At 37.0% G+C, this 17,765-nt stretch overlaps 1 long non-coding RNA gene across 1 annotated transcript; it reads left to right on the top strand.

Annotated features, from left to right (window-relative positions):
- The first annotated feature begins 7,593 nt into the window (after positions 1-7,593).
- LOC146311270 (uncharacterized) lies at positions 7,594-14,707 on the top strand. Its single transcript, XR_014772299.1, has 4 exons — positions 7,594-7,899; positions 9,845-9,941; positions 11,981-12,099; positions 12,960-14,707. It is a non-coding gene; the product is annotated as an uncharacterized LOC146311270 (long non-coding RNA).
- The last annotated feature ends 3,058 nt before the right edge of the window (positions 14,708-17,765 follow it).

The raw sequence follows: 17,765 nt of genomic DNA, 5'->3' as shown, positions 1-17,765 counted from the left end.
CGTTATTATTGTTACTATGACAACAAAGAACAAGAAACATTTACACCTCAAAATACATATAAAATAGATATTAAGGGCTCTCCAGGGAGAGTGTGTATTTTTGGTGTAATGGCAGTGGGTTTTGTTTTTGGGATGACGAGCTGCTCCAGTGGGACATTTTTTGGACTATTGGGGTTTGGGAATAATGTGCCGTTGGAACAATAGGCAGTCCCTGGAAGTGAACAGCGGTCCCCAGCGTCACAGTCGGGCTCTTTGTCCTCCCTGTCCTCCTCCGTTAATAGGTTTTGTGGAACAATAACAATGCCTCGCCTATTTCTGGCCTTGCCTCTTTGTGATGACGGTCATTTTTCATCAATTGCCTGGCAGGAATAAACTTAAACAAAGTGTTTGGACAAATAATCAGTTCTGCGTTTTTTCTACTGAGGACAGTCTGTACTCTGGATAATCTATAAACATATTATCTTACAAGAATTATCTAACTAAAGGTGGAAAAATACCGAAAACAGTCTACTATCCATATTCCCTTTTGTTGTAGCTACAACAAGGTTGAGAGGGTTATTTTAAAAATGTATTCTGATACAGTTACTAATTGCCTGTAAAAAAATGTAGTCAGTAATGTAATCCAAGTATCACAATATTAAAGTAATGTAACTTTACTACTTTCTGTTTTTGGTTTATCTCAATATTTAGGGCTGCAATTAACGATTATTTTCATCATTGATTAATCAGTCAGTTATTCTCTAAATTAATCAGTTTGCTGTTTGGTCCATAAAATATCAGAAAATCAAAGCTCAAGATGTCATCCTCAAATGTCTTGTTTAGTTTACTGTCAGAGAGAAGTAAAGAAACCAGAAAATATTCACATTTAAGAGGCTGAAATCAAGAGAATCTGGACTTTTTAATTCAAAAATGACTCAAAATGATTAATCGATTATCAGAATAAATGCAGATTAATTTAATAGTCAGTTAATTATAGATTAATCATTGCGACTCTAAGAGTTTGTCCAGCTGTCCATCCCTTTGTTGTGTGCTATTGATTGATCGATTAATTGATTTAAAGACAAAAAATGGCAAAGTTTCCACCCAGTGAAGCATTTTTTCACTAGAAGCCATGATAATGAACTGTGTGTGCATAGAAGTACATTGTTCTTTATTTAAAATTATAATCAAACTGTTACGGAATAAATTTAAATTTATTTGTATACGGTTACGTAATCTTGTTTCATGTAATCCATTACTCTCCAAGCCTGGCTTGAGGGCATGTTTCTTATGCAGCATTTTATGCATTTTTCCCAAATTTAACCTTACTTCAAGATTAAATTCAGATGAATTTCTGTGAGTTTGAACTGAGCTTGGCCACATCACATGAGTTTAAACTATAAAAGACCACTTACAGCTAAAGCAGAGAAGGTTAGATGTGATGTCCTTGGTTTCCTTGGTTGTTTGTTTTGATCATTTCTCCATAAAATAGTGGATCTGTACAAATTAATACCATGTGTGTATATAACTATAATATATAATGCCATTCATCGTCCAAGGAAAATGGTAATTATAAATCCGCTACAGGAGACGCTCAGTCGAAGGTCGAACTGGTTCAGTAAATATACAGATAGACACTAAACTTTGTGTGATTCACAATAGAAGACATACATTATTCAAAATAGTTTTCATTACAAACCCATCATTTTCATCATCATCATCATCATCATCATCATCATCATCATCATCATCATCATCGTCACACTTCAAACCATAAAGACACACAAGTAGTTGAACTCTGATGTGTACATCACTGTGTTCACTTTGACAAACAACATGTACAAGTGTTTGTCATGAAGAGAAAACACAGAACCACTTTTCTCTCTCCGTTCCAACCAGAACACAGATGATTTATTACGTCGTTAACTGATTCAGGGAAGCTTGCAGCGGTAAAGACTGAAAACAAGGTCTTTAATTAAAAGATGAACGACATGCTGAAAAGGCACAATTAATGGATTCATTCTATATTTGTTAAAAACGCAGGAAACAAGTTGTAAATGCTGTGTCTCATGTTTAAACTGCAGATACGTAATGGCGACTACTTCAGGTATAAACGAAGCCTGAGTGAAGAATAGGAGTGCTGCAACTTGATGTTTTCATTTCAATTGTTAATCATTTTTATTTTTGTATATAAACACTCCTCAAAGACCAGAAAAATAAATTTTTTGAGTTAAAACTACGTAGATCACATCTTAGCTACGGAGACGCAATTTCTGCCCCACTTAGCTTCTGTTTCATTAGCTTGTGTTCTGTTAGCTTTCTCTTCATTTTCCCAGTGGATTTTTCCATATTACAAAGTGAATGGGTATCTAACTACTCTATTTACTAGTAAAATCTCAGCACTTTGTCATTTCAAATCGACCCTCTGCTAAGCCCCTCCCCCCTTAGCTACTCTTGCTACACCTGTCAAGCTTTCTGTCCCGGCATACAGCCTAAAATGACATGTGGTGCATTCCATTTGAACTGGGAAGTCAGAATTTTCAAGTTTCTAGTTGGAATTTTCAATTGGAACGCTCCCAACATCAAAACCCAAGATGGCTGCTACGCACATTGACAATAGTGAAAGCTGTTCATTAGCATCTCTGTCCTTTGTGTCCCATTATGTCAGCCGTACATGCAGTACCGTCCATGTTTGGTGGTGTTTGTAGGCACAAAATTCTGCATAATGCATTATTATCAAGCACAGCTAGCTAGCTAATCGAAAAGAAAAGTCAAAACCAGCTAATTTACATTAGCTTCCTGAGTTGGTTGGAAACTTTATCTACGGCTGATTTTTTTTAAATTGTTTAGTCCAGCTGACTCATATCAAAATGAGAAAAGCTCTCAAAATGTCTTATGGTTACACCATCATCTTTTGTCATGGTACCAAAAAAGCTAAAGCTAACAGGTAGAATACATGCAAATAATGAACCTGCATTGTAGGGTAGAGCTAGCTAGCCTTAGTAGTATACAGTATATTATAAGTTACTTGGAAGCAAAACAAAGGTTAGATTTACCCATTATTGTATTTTCAAATAGTATGTTTACACAAGTCTTGCAGATGATGACTAATCAATGAGTTTGGCAAATGTATGATAGATAAACGGCCCCAAACCAATCAAAGAGCAGGTTAGATACACTAATTTTAGGCTAGTAGCTAGCTACCTAGTGGCGAAGTAGCATTCAGAACTGGCTCCAACGTAAACTCACAAAATCACATAAGTAGGTCATGATAATCACTGTTAAAAATATTGCTGGTTACTACTGCAGGTAGGAAGCTAGTTAGCAAAGCATGCTAACATTAGCAGCTTGCATTATAGCTGGGAAACAACTCTGAACTGAGGACAACTTTGAAAATACCAAAGATTTTCAGAGCTAGGTTGCTAACTATTTAAAGATTTAAAGAGCAACTTGTGCAGTGACGCATGTTACAGCTCTGATTTACCAAACTAAGACGAGCTTGTTCGTAAAACACACTTCAGACTCAACAGAAACACAATAAAACTCAACAAAATGTCTTCATTAGTCTCACTACTGTTCAACAATCATCAGCTCTGGTTTGGTTCAAAATAGATCCACCACGTATATTGTGCATATCATGGTTTGGTGATGTTAGTGGTCACTGTAAGACTGTCGTGGTATGTGTCTTTAAAGTTACTAAACCATAAAACAGAATATTATGATTTCTTAAGTGAAAAAATCAGTCCCAGTCAAATTTTTAATTTAAAAAGACATTTTACTGCACAACAAATTAAAGCTTTATTCCATTTATTGGTTGTAATTCTTGTCAGTAAGTCATCTAAACACTGGTCTTGATCTACTATTAAAACAATTTAATTTGGCAAATCTTATGCCCTGTCACGAGATTTGATATCAGCACTCCTATTCTTCAGGCTTCATACATGCGAGTGTGTGTATAGTGACATGAACTATATTTACTGCACAGACTGATATATTTTATGCATGTTGAGTTGTTGTACAGAATCTATAATATGTATTCTATATTTTTTAAAATAGTAAATGTTTAATGTTCTTAAGTATTTCTATGGTATTTACACGTCTGCATGCTGAGTTTGATCCCAGGTTGTATTACAGATGTCAGACAATCAGATTGTGCTGCAGATGTAATACAGTTGTTAATACTCTGATGAAGTGCCTGTAACATTTCGAGATGAAACATATCCACCATGACAAAAGGGATGATCCAAATTTGCATGAAGCCTTCTCGTTGTTCCCTGTGAATGCTGCTGTAGGACTGCATGCATGGAAGGTGACGACGGGGCCCGACTCCTCACGTCAAGGCCGGGACCAGAGCTGCAGTCAGGCTGCGTCAAGTCGACAGGACGTCAAAACAGAGTTGAAACTTTTTGTTCTAGTTCATATTTAGTTTGGTTCAGTCTAACTTTGGCATTTCATTAGTAGGCTGTAGTCCTGCAGCCTGTAGAGACTGTAGTCCTGCAGCCTGTAGAGACTGTAGTCCTGTAGTGTGTAGAGACTGTAGAAACTGCAGTCCTGTCCTGCAGACTTTAGAGACTGTAGAGACTGTAGAAACTGCAGTCCTGTCCTGCAGACTGTAGAGACTGTAGAGACTGTAGAAACTGCAGTCCTGTCCTGCAGACTTTAGAGACTGTAGAGACTGTAGAAACTGTAGTCCTGTCCTGCAGACTGTAGAGACTGTAGAGACTGTAGAAACTGCAGTCCTGTCCTGCAGACCGTAGAGACTGTAGAAACTGCACTCCTGTCCTGCAGACTGTAGAGACTGTAGAGACTGTAGAGACTGTAGAGACTGCAGTCCTGTCCTGCAGACCGTAGAGACCGTAGAGACTGCAGAGACTGTAGAGACTGTAGAAACTGCAGTCTTGTCCTGCAGACTGTAGAGACTGCAGTCCTGTCCTGCAGCCCTGGTCCTGGCCGTGCATGCTGAGCCCCCGCGGCACCCAGAAAGCACTTTTTGTACCAAGTTTTGTCGTTGCCAATAAAACCCAGAAGATCCCTGCTGTGGGAACGTCTGTCTGCCATCTGTTTTCTTGGGTCCTTCTCTCCGTCCTGAGCTCTGTTCAGATGTCTTAATTCTGAGAATGAGGCCACAGACTTATTGACAACAACAACAACAACAATAATCACAGTTCATCCCTGTCTGATTGGTAGTAGAGATTTCCAGTTTCACACAGACTGGATTAGAGATGAGGGAAAGTATTTCGCAGTTTTTTTTTAAGTGTTTAAGGAGACTTGAGCCTAATCTTTAGTAACAGATGCTTTGGTTTAAAGATGAATTTGCAGTTGTTTGTGTTGCTGTTTGACTTTTATTCTTTCTTAAAGTAAATACTGGGCAGGTATGCTGTAGCCATCATACTGAAACATCTTTTATCATCCTCATACTCAATAATTATCTCAATAATCGTGACTAAATAATCCATTCATCTGCCATTGGACCACTATAATATACAGTTTAATTCCCCATACTTTTTTATTCTATTCTATTTTTTATATCACCACCTGCTTGAGAAGTGTTGTCTGTATGCTCGTACATTGGAGGGAATAAACTTTCAGTTAAGGAGTCAAATCCTCCTTGCTTTAAAGGGACAGTTCACCTCAAAATCAAAATTAAACTGGGTCATAATTTCTGTAAAAAGACATGGCTGTTGAGTTTTTAAATGTATTTTGTGGCTCTTTGAGCACCACAAGACTTGTGTCACCTAGTTCCATTATATCTGAGAGAAAGCAGACATGTCTACAGCTGATATCTCCAAAACTCTACAACTCACACCTGAACTATAGAGATGAAGATTGTTTTGGTTGCTCCACAGGTAAGAGGGAAAATATGTATTTTTCATTTTGGGGGTGAACTGTCCCTTTAAGCTTTCCCTTTATTGCCCCCAAATTAATCGCATTCATTCAGCTTTAGTTCTGCTCTACATTTAACAGAGATTTTTTTTTCAAATAACCTAATGAGTATTTAAACATTTGTATCACTTTTTGGAAATTGTAGGGGAGACCGGGGGCAATTGGAACACATTCAGTTCCTTTAATTAGAAACAAGCTAGAGTGATGACACAGGATGTTTTCAAAAATTTCAACAAAATGCTGATTTTGAGTTATGAAAGTTACTGTTTGGATGTTCAGTATTTTTCCTCTGCTGTCTAAATTTAATATGACTGTGAATTTAAACTCCCATCAATTTTATCTAAAGGTTACAGGCAGCATGCAGGTTGCAAAGGTTGCAGGCTAGCATGAGAGATTTTATCATGGCGGTTTGTCTGTGTTGACACACTTGTCTGTTAGAAGATGAACATATTTCACTTAATTTAAATGTTAAATTAGTTTTAACTCAATTAAAATTATTTATTGTCTTAATTATTATTTTCTATATTTAGTTTCTTTGTCATCGCCAAAAATAGAAATAGACTTTTCCTTTGAATCTACACAAGTTACATTACTAGATACTACAGCAGTAATGTGATTACTTTGAGGTGTGCTTTTATTTGAGATACTGTTGGTTTATACGACTTACTTGTTTCAGTGTTTCAACTGCCACCAACCACTGTAATAATTGCCCCCACCAAGGAGGCAATGGTAACACGCTGACTTCTTGCATGACATTAAATATAACAGTCTTGTTCTTATTGGTGAAAATATATATTCTGAATTATTAATTAGTGTACATATATTTGTTCCTCATATCAATAGTGTATTTTAAGGAGTCGTGATTATTAGTCGTGATTTTCAAAATAATCTCAAAATATTGAGGTAGGATCTCAAAATAATAACTTCCAATCATTTTGAGAAGTTTTAGAGTCATTGTGAGGACGCTTGTCATCATTTTGAGATATATAGTCAATATTTTGAAATACTAAATCATTATTTTGAGATTCCCAGACATTATTTTGACAAAGTTTCTTATATAGAAATGTGCTTCCAGAGACACAGATGTTTGTCTGTGACTCCAGCCTGCAACATTCAAACACTACACTGATAAACCACAGAATTACAGAGAATCATCAGGCGTCACGATCAAATTAAGTTTTTATATCATGTTGACGCTTCTGTCTGCTCACTCTCTCTCTGCGATCTCATTGTTTTTAATCAGCTGATATCTCTCCCAGGAATGAACAACGCTCGCGTTAAATTATTGCAAACTAATTCTTTCAGTTCACCGTTCAACAAAAATATTAGCTCGTTCAGTGGAACACAGACTAGTGCATTTCAAGTAGTCTGTGAGTCATGAACGAAAAATGTTTGTTTTTTTTAATGTTACAACTGCCCCAGGTCTCCCCTATCAATGACTGACGTAGTCTGTATGAAAAAGTGCAGGAGTGGAGTTGATATGTTTATGTAAGAAAAAGGAAAAGCAAACTTCTTTTCTACTTTTAGAGTCAGAGAAGTTGTTTCATTCTGAAAGAAGAGCACACACACACACACACACACACACACACACACACACACACACACACACACACACACACACACACCGTGTAGCGTTGAATTCGGGAGGACTGATGCTGGAGCGTCATCACCGCACTCACTCAGTCTCCTAGCAACAGGAAACATCAGCCTCCGCGAGCACCAATAAGGGCGCGCGCAGAGCGGTGTGTGTTGTGTGTTGTTGATGTGAACGAGATATTTTAGGAGGCTGGAGAGCGGAGAGGAGCGTCTCACCCCGGAGGAGCTGCTGGATCCGTCTGTCTGTCCGTCTGCACGTCAGTCTGTCCGTCTGTCTGCAGAGACCGAGGGGAGGCTGCGTCTTCAGGCCGAGCGGGAGCGTCTCTGAGCCGGTGTGAGGACGGTAGATGTCGCGGCACGGAGCGGGGGACAGCAGCAGAGAGAGAGGCTTTAACTGGGATTTACTCAACTACTGCTGCAGCTGGACACAATTATTTAAAGGTAAGAAGATTTAAATGACATTTAACGGCTTTACTGGTGCAAGTTTTGCATTTAAAACCGCAGCTACTCGTTTCTAACTGGATATTATGCAAGTTTTCTGTAAAGCACCTGTTAAATATTGAGGAAAAGGCAATTAAATAACATTTAAAAGGATAGAAGACAAAAATACAATACAAAAGCAAGAAAAAAGCAAGGACAGGTTTTCAGATCTCAATAAAAACAAACAAGAATACAAAAAAATACAATTATCCTAACTTTAAATATATAAAAACATGTAATTACTGAACATATCTGCACTTTTTTTTTAGATAAAAAAAGATTAAATGTTCCTTTATCATCATCCCATGTTTATTCAGGGAAAACTGACAGAGCACTAAGCTCTTTTACAGCAGTGCACATTAATTTACATTCATACAGGCTTAAAGCACATACAATGCATGATAATAACAACATCAGTAATAAGAATAAAATGGCAAAAATAGCAAATAAAACAAATATCTAGCAGGAATGCCTGGCAAGAATGATATACAGCGATAAAAACAGTAAATATGACTAAAAAGGGAAATAAATTCATAAATAACAAGTCTGCCAAAAAGGATATACATTATGGGCTGGTAAATGCCTCTAATTTTTAACCATTTAAAGTTTCTTATTCTATGCACATTTTGCACCAATTATAATTAAGATAAATGAGGTTTTAAGGTGGGAAATCTATGACCTCTTGAGCTCACACACTTCAGCTTTCAGTGGAAATATTTCCTGCAGAAGAAAATGTATAATGTTGCATCACACACACTCTGTCACTCTCTCTCTCTCTCTCTCACACACACACACACACACACACACACACACACACACACACACACACACACACACACTTCCCACGCAGCCTCTGTATCCATCATCATGCATCATTCTCCCACAGACGAGATATTCGGGCAGCAGTTGGATGTTAAAAACTGTGTGAGTCACTGCAGCGGCTTCAGGGGAGCCGGTGTGAATGTTTCGCAATGATAAAGCTTCCCACTCTGTGTTTATGATTGATTTATGGCATTTTAAACACACACACACACACACACACACACACACACACACACACACACAAACCAGCCTCTTATCTCTCCTCTTCCTGCTCCTTCTTGAATTTCAATGAGCTTTTTGCCCTTTAATGTACCACAGTAAAGGGTCAAATCGGGATACTATATAGAACATATACAGTTTCTGGGTGCTTTTAATGTGGAAATATTTTTTTTATCAAGTGCAGGTGTATTATTAATAGTAAGAAACAGACTAATAAATAAAATAAAACCATAATTCTATTTTATTATGTTCTTTTTTAATTTTTTTAAATATATTGTCTGTCTTTACATTGAGTCATCTTAATTAAATTTGTTTTACTCATTTCTATTTGATTTAATCTTTTATTTTTAATATTAACATTTTGAATTTTCCTTTGCTCATTACTTTTTTTTTTTTGCATGCTTGCAGGTGTTCAGGTTTTAGTGCTTATTGAATGGTGTGTCCTTGGCTGCTGTTATATAAACGCTGAAGGATGCTTTACACCAAAACATGTCAGCATTTTTGTCAGCTGATTAAGTTTAAATAAAAAAAAATAGTATAAAAAGCAGGACGTTTCAGGTTGTGTAATTTTGAAACTTTGGTACTAAATAATCTTCTGAAAAATCACTGTCAGATACAAAAGTCTCACTGTCAGGTGTTCCATTTTTTATTAAATGTACAAACTTGGATCCAAAAATTCAAGTTGAAGACGATCAAAGATCCAATTTAGGCACCAAATCAGAGGCTGGCAGCTCTGACAGATCACAGATCACAGAGTGTAGTTTCTGTGTTGATGCTCAGATGTTTTGGTCCTGTGTTTCCATTTCACTCCTCCTCCTCCTCCTCCTTCTCTTCCTCCTCACCCGTTCCTTGTTTTCTCCTGCAGGAGCCTGAGGGCGATGTGGAGGCTCAAATCAGCTCAGACACACTGATTCAAGGTCCGGTCAGAGAGCTGATCACCGGCTGTGGAGCGTCAGCAGCAGGTAACAGAGCGACTGTCTGTTACCTCATTTACACTCAGCCAGAAAGATGATGTAACTTCATTGCTCTCCTTTAGGCTACAGTTTAACGTGGACGACTTCTTGGGGATTTGAGGGCGCTGTTTGGTCCTCAAGTGATATCTCATCTAACTTTAAACTTGTACTGACTCATTTTTTTTGTACAATAAGCTGTTAAACTTGTTGCAAACTGCAGTAAAGGAGTTTGTGGACTTGTTTTGACTTTGGCATTTTGAGTGTTGCCATCTTGGTTTTTTGGACCATATTTGGATGACCGAGGGGAGCTGAGGGAGGAGCGAGTGATGGACAGTCTGTGGTTAGCAAAGGTTACCAGGCCAGATAACATTAGCAGAGAAAAGCTAGCTAGCTGCAACAAGTAATTGATTATTAATCGATTACAAAATTCATCACCAACTACTTTGGTGATGGTTTAATGGGTTTGGGTGGGTTTGAATATTTTCAGGTTTATTTACTCCTCTCTGACAGTAAACTCAATATCTTTGGTTTGTGGACAAAACAAGACATTTGAGGACGTCTTCTTGGGCTTTAACAAAACTGATCAACATTTTTCACCATTTTCTGTCATTTTACAGGCAAACAATTATTAATCGATTATTAGAAAGAATAATCGCCGGATTAATCAACTCTGAAAAACACTGTTAGCTATTACAGCTATTTAAGTGTATATTGTGCCATAAAGATGCATTGCTAAGCCTCTGTTCAGGTCACTGTAGAAACTTGTAATTGTTCATAATTCACTTCTTCACTGTGTTGAAGAAGATGTGACAGTAGGAACTGAGACCATGAACTCATTAGAAAACTGTTTTCTGAGGTAATAAATCAAATAAGAAGTAGGCTCATTTTCTCATAGACTTCCAAACAATCTGATTTCTTTTTGCAACCAGTGGATTCGCCCCCTGCTGGCCTTCAGAAAGAATGCAGGTTTCATGCACTTCAGCATCTCCTCCATTTTTCAGACTCAGAGGCTATGTCTACTTCTTTTATACAGTGAGCGATTGACATATTGTCACCTCAGAGTTAAAATAATAAACACATTAGAAAACAGAAGCTTTCATTTTGGCTCTGGTTTGGTCTCCACCAACTCCAGAGAAGGAGAGAGATGTTCCGCTGTGTTCGCCAGCTGGTCTCTAATTGCGTCTCTGCTGTTTGCTGCTGGGCAGGTCGTGTACAGTGAGTTTATCAGCCGCCTGCTGCTGCAAGAAACAAAGCTAATGAGAGCAGCAAGAGTGAATCAAAACAGTGAAGCTGCAGGCTGTAAATGGTTCATCACCACGAGTGACACCTTCCAAATTATAGTCATTTGATGAGGATTAATATGGATTATAGCAGCTTTAAAGGTAACCCTAAAAAGCCTCATTAATGTGCTTTAACTGCAGGCTTCAGTGTCAAAATGCTGTTTCACTAAAAGCAAATTTACAGTAACACATGGTCAGCTTAGTAGCTCACAGCAGAAGACCATGAGACGGGGTTGAAAGCTTCAAAGAAAACAATGTGGACCTTTAAATAAGATCTCAGTTTACTGTGTCAAAGCTTGTTTCAGAGACTTGTAAAGTGTACAGTTTTGGAGGAGAGATATAACAAAAAAGTACAGATATGACAGTCTGGTATACAAATTATTGTTTATCCGCCACCTCAATCCACAAATATGGGTACCAGTATCAGCCCTCAAAACCTGAGATTATCTTTGAAAAGGTTTTGTGGTGAGTCTGCCTCAGAGGCAGCCCTTAATATCTCTATAATACAGAAATTAAAAACTTAAAACATAGTACAGTCTCTGATTTTCCTGTCTTCAATTATCTCCAAGCTCAATGCTGATATTTTGAAACTCAAAGTTTAAAAAAAACAAAACAATTTAATCCCTTCAGAGTGTAAAACAGAAATTTAAGCACATTCGCTAATGTTGGACAAGGGTAAAACTCAGGTTTGTAATAATTTAAACAAGTTTCCCAGCATTCACTCTGTAAGATTTGTAGTTTAATCTCTGTTTTTTTTTTCTTTTCCAGCAGCCCCTTCCCTGTGAGAGAGACCAAACCATTCAACAACGTCGAAAGTTGCTTACTTCAAGAGGAAATATGCGGAGGAGGAGGATTTACAGGGAGGCCTACATGGATATTTTCAAAAAGTATGAACCTTTTCTTTTCCTCTTAATCTCTTACATGTTCTCCAAAAGAGTCACTGATAATCCTCCACTCTTTCTCCGCTTCTATGCAGATGAAACCTTTCTGTTTGTGAGAGATGACAGACGTCAGTTCAGCTCAGAATCAAAGGTTTCAGAGCAGATATGCTTCATTAGCTACCAACCTGACTTCATCTTAATTGTGTTTACTGTGATAAATGTACAACAGTTATGTGTTATTAGCTTTTTGCCTCTTAAATTGTTGTTGGAGAAACAAAAAAGCTGATAAGAGAGTTTGTGACTTTGTGTGTGAAATTAGGTTTAAAATTTAATTTGAATAAATTGGCTGAGCAGAAATGTTCTTTTCTCAAAAACCTGCTGCCCCATTTTCTCCCAGGCTGGTCATGTTTGCATGCTACCAACAGAAGCTAGCTAATTTTTGTGAAATCACAAACCTTGTGTTGCTCCTTTCTCATGTTTCTCATAAAGTTTTCACAAAGAACATGCACAAAAATGCCCACAAATGGCATTCTTCAATATTTCAATATTATTATGATGTGTTTTTGACACTTGGAGATCACCTCTTGTCCCATATCTCACTTTCCAAATCTTTTCATGAGATACACGTCATTTACATCCTAAAAACTTGTGGTTGTTTCATAAAGTTTGGAACATCTGGCTCAAGAGGTTAGAGTTACAACAGGGAAGTGTTATTCCTGTGCATTGTCAGGCTTGTATAAGTTGCAAATCTGAGTTTATTCCTCTGATATAATCCGTCTAAAGTGCTTCAGATAAAATAATCAAGTGTCAAGTACAAAATCTAACAGCCCAAACGAACCCTCTGCCTTCGTGTTTGTCCTGTGCAGCACCTGATACTGCAGGAGGACCGGAGCTGCATCCTGAAGCTGTCCCTGGAGAAGCTGAGGTTCCTGGAGGACCCCGAGGCCTACCTGAGGCGCTCCGTCCTCATCAACAACCTGCTGAGGAAGATCCACCATGAGGAGGAGGAGCTTGAGGCCGAAGAAGAGGAGGAGGAGGAAGAAGAAGATGAAGTAGAAGAAGAAGAGGAGGAGGAAGAGGAAGAAGAAGAGGAGGAGGAGGTTATAGGAGAGAGGGGGCAGCGGAGGCTGTTGTACCCGGACAGGAAGAGGGTGAAGGTGCTGGTGATGGACTGCTGCTCTCCGGCGTTCGGCCTGGAGGAGCTGCAGCACTACCGGCTGGTGCCCTGTTACCCGTCAGCCGGATGCCTGTACGGCCTGGGCGCCTGCCCCGGTCTCGCCCCCAACCACCAGGTCCTTCTGTACAACCTGGACGACAACGGCTGACTGACTGTCCGGACCTCACTGTCATGCCTCTTCACAAATGCAGTGTCAGTTCATGTTACGGGCATGCGGGCGAGGAGGAAAGCTCCTTTGGATTTTCACTCCAAACCTTTCAAGGAAACGCGTCGTCGGGTCTGTTTTGTTCGTCGCCAGGATGTCACCTCCTCTCGTCACCTTGCTAAGAGGCAGCGGTGGATTTGGGACGCTGAGAAGAAACCCTGATTCTTCTTCTGCCTCAGGATCAACAGGGTCTCTGATGCTGATGTCAAGCTCCATTGCAGCGTCACTGCCATTTTTAAACTATAATGTGAGAGACTCGTTAATGTCGTGTTGTTGATTTTTATTGTAATTGTTGCTCATGTGAACCTCATGTGAGCATATTCAGGGATCTACAGACTGCAGGCTACTTTTGATGCACCTTGGCTTGCGTGGAGAATATGCGCTGATATGCTTCTGTTATCTTTTTATGCTACTACAGTGTGATTTATGAAATATTCTGTGTAACATTCCCTGGACTGTGTGAATTCTCTGAGGTGCGTTTACTGCCTGTGGGAAGACTGTTTCTCTCTACTTTGATGTCCCGTGTTCATTCAGTATGCTGTTGGTTATTTTCATTTTGCATCACTCTGCTGCCCCCTGCTGGTGGTCAAAGAATTCATTTTGAAGCCCTTGTTAGTGACTGTTGTGTTCAAATCTCAAGATGCAAGTGGATGATAAGAAAAGATGGTAACACTTCATTTTAAGTCCTCCTATTTAGCATTTATAAGCAGTATATGAACATTTAATAAGTAAGAGATAATGTACAGTGAGCAGGTCATTATTGCAAAATAAACCCAGACAGGGTGATGCTTATTACATGGTTACTGAAAAAATCATTACTTTGATACAAAAATATTAATTTTAAAGTGATTTTTATTGATTTAAAAAAGATTTTATTGCTTCTCCAGAGTGTTTGATCAGAATTGTGTCCATAGCAACAATTGTAATTGACCAAACAGAATCAAGTATTTAGCAAAGCCATATAATAAATGTTTTATAGCACAGAATAATGCAGTCGGATTCAGGTATGAGTTTTTATTATTGCAGTGGTTTTCAACCTTTTTCCTTAAAGGACCCCTCAATGAGGAGCAGACGACCCCTGACTAAATTACCTATTTTATGGATATTTCATATTATATTCAATGCATAACAATAAAATTATAGAACTAATAAATTGTACAATTTATCCAAATAGTGAGTACAATATTTGCAGAAGGTTTGAGCAGATTATTTTTTAATCTACAATGATTAGTAAATTAACCAATTAGTCTATTGAAAGGAATTTATTTGCCAACAATTTTTATTAATATTCAGTCATTTTTCAAGCAAAAATGTCCAAAATCTGCTAGTTCCACCTTCTTAAATGTGAGGATTTACAGCTTTTCTTTTTCATTTAACAATCATTTAAGAGTCTTTGGCTTTTGGAATGTTGGTTAGTTTATAACACGCTATAACGCGGTATGTAAGTGTTATTAATGCAGTAGTTTTCCGAATTTTTTTCTCATGGGACCCATAAACCACCAACCCCTGAAGTGACATATGTTACGGATATTTCATATTAAATTAATGCATAAGAGTAACAGTAAAGAACAACTCATAAACAGTACAATTAACATAAAGACAAACTGCAGGAAGTTTGCATGAAGATTCTTGAATATGAGGATTTGCTGTCTTTATTTTGTATTTATGACAGTTAATGAAGAGTCTTCAAGTTTTGGATTGTTGGTTGGTTTATAACACACTATAATGCAGTATGTAAGTGTTTATTAATGCAGTGGTTCCCATCTTTTTCCTAAAAGGACCCTTTTTCTATCATTGAATAAACTGACGATTTCTGACAAAGTACATAACAATAACAGTAGAGAACAACTGATAATCTGTACAATAAACACAAATACTAAATACAATAACTGCAGGATGTTTTTTTTATAAAAAGAGCATTTTTCAGGAATTTTGAGCAGGTTATTTATGAAGCTGCAACAATTAATCGATTAGTCGATCCAAAAGAAATTAGCCGCCAACTATTTTTATAATCAGTTAATTGTTTCAGTGAGGATTTCCTGCTTGTCTGTGTCATTTCTGACAGTAAAAGAAGAGACTTTGAGTTTAGGAAACCGTCTCAATTTTATGATATTTTATAGACTATGTCAGAGTTTCCCAAATAATTTTATTTAGATATTTTTATTTTTAACCGCCTTTTATTTTTAACCGCCTTTTATTTTTGACTGCCTTTTATTTTTAACTTCTACCGCTTTTGTCCACAGTATTAATGTATTTGTCAACAAATATAACTCATAAACGGAGGCTGGTGTATAAACATAATGAATGACAATATTGTAAAATACAGATATAATGATGTAAAATATGTCTTCATAGGATAGTTGTTGACAAATGCTCAGTGTCCTTACAGCTGCATACAACTACATTGTAGTGTGTTATAAACTATATATTAAAGGTTTATATACTGCTTATAATGCTAAATAGGAGGGTTTAAGAAAAGTTTTACCAAAAAAAACTAATAATCTTTCATTGTTGGTTCCCTTTTAGGTGAAATAAGTCATGTTTTGGGGTTTAAAAAAAAGGAAGATGGCATCTCTTTTCATTCTCTTCAGCTCAAAGAAGACAACTTTTTTTTCTGCTACCAAATAATTTGTTTGTGAATTATTCTCTGTTTTGAAGCTGAATTCCAGAGAGCAGAATATCTTTAAATTGACATTATACTCCATATTTTCTTCCTCTCTGTCCTGGCCATCAGATCAGTTGAAGTGTTGTCACAGCAACAGAGTTTTTGCTAAATTGTCAGAAGATATTTTATTATTTCACTTGGCAGGAGGCGTGCTTTATGAAGCTGACTAATCTGCTGTTAATGATTCATCCTTTTCCAGAGTCTCTTTCTGTGTTCTGAGTGTTTTCAGTCTTTGTCCAGGAGTTTCACTGGCTTTGAAAATTTGCATCTTGATGATAACAATCACTACAATGGAAAAACAACAACAACAACAACAAACTGCAGGCAACTATTCAAGAGAAGTTTGATATTTTAAAACAAGAATTTATATTTTGATGAAAATGCATATTCCATATTTAAGATAAACTATTTTGAAAAAGGGCCATTCAACTTTTTTTCAGGTGATTGATTATCAAATAAAGTATGCAAGGTGACAATGTTTTACGTGTTTGGATCCATCTTTATCTATCTATCTATCTATCTATCTATCTATCTATCTATCTATCTATCTATCTATCTATCTATCTATCTATCTATCTCATATAATTATACTTTTATCCAGTGTTTCAGTTTTAACGTCTGTTTTGTTTTCTCTTCTATTAATAATGTAAATTAATTTACACGTCTTTACAAATTCAAGACTGCTATTAATGATACGGGCTACACACTAAGCGCGGTCATGTTACGTCGTGACGTCTTGAGCGCGTCTTCTGTGCGTGCGCGCCGGAACTCTTGTTGCCTTCAAGTGCTTCCACCAAAATCAAATTTTAGACGCTCAAGTCTTTGAAGACCCCCCCCCAACCCTAACCCAGACCCAAAAACTCTCTGGGATCAACAGAACAGTGGCTACTTTTAATGTTCTTCTTTCTTCATCGTAAGACGTTTTCAATATATCATGTTTAAGTTGGTGTTTACATGCCCTTCGTCATCAAAATAGTTGAATGTCACTATTAAAGAAGATTAAGTCAAACAAGAAGAGACGTTTAATACAGTATATATGCAGCATATGATATAGTTTATAATAAATAAATTAAAACAATGGATCAAATCTGAATCAGAGCTATTAGTTTTATATTTTTCATTCGTACTTTTTATTTTTATATTGCTTTTCATTTTGCTTTCAACGAGATTCAGTTAGTTTCCAGAATGGTTATGCTCGTTTAGGTTTAATTCTATTGTTTAAAGATGTTTGGTTTTAGTTTAGTTTGTCATAGTTTCAGTATTTTTTATTATGAAATAGAGGCCAAGACTTTATAATAACCCTCAATAATAAATGGTAACTTGAGAGTTAATTATACTTGGTTAATAGCTATTTTACTGTTCGCAAACGACTAATAAAATTATAATAAGTAATGTTTACTAAGTGTTAGTAATTTTATAATTTGTTATTTTATCATTAGTTTGTGTAATAGAAAATAAAAATTATCATCGCTAATAGGAGATGGTTAATTACATTCTGATTACAACTATTTTATAGTCGCATACACGACAAAACATCTCAAACAATGTCAGTTAGCCTATAGCATTACTAATGATTAGTGAACATGATCAATTATCGTGTCATTGTTTGTTAATGGGGAAATAAG

This window comes from Lutjanus erythropterus, chromosome 18 (assembly GCF_056507025.1).
Source record: "Lutjanus erythropterus isolate fLutEry1 chromosome 18, fLutEry1.hap2, whole genome shotgun sequence".
Lineage (NCBI taxonomy): Eukaryota > Metazoa > Chordata > Actinopteri > Lutjaniformes > Lutjanidae > Lutjanus > Lutjanus erythropterus.
This window is presented reverse-complemented; position numbering and strand designations above follow the sequence as displayed.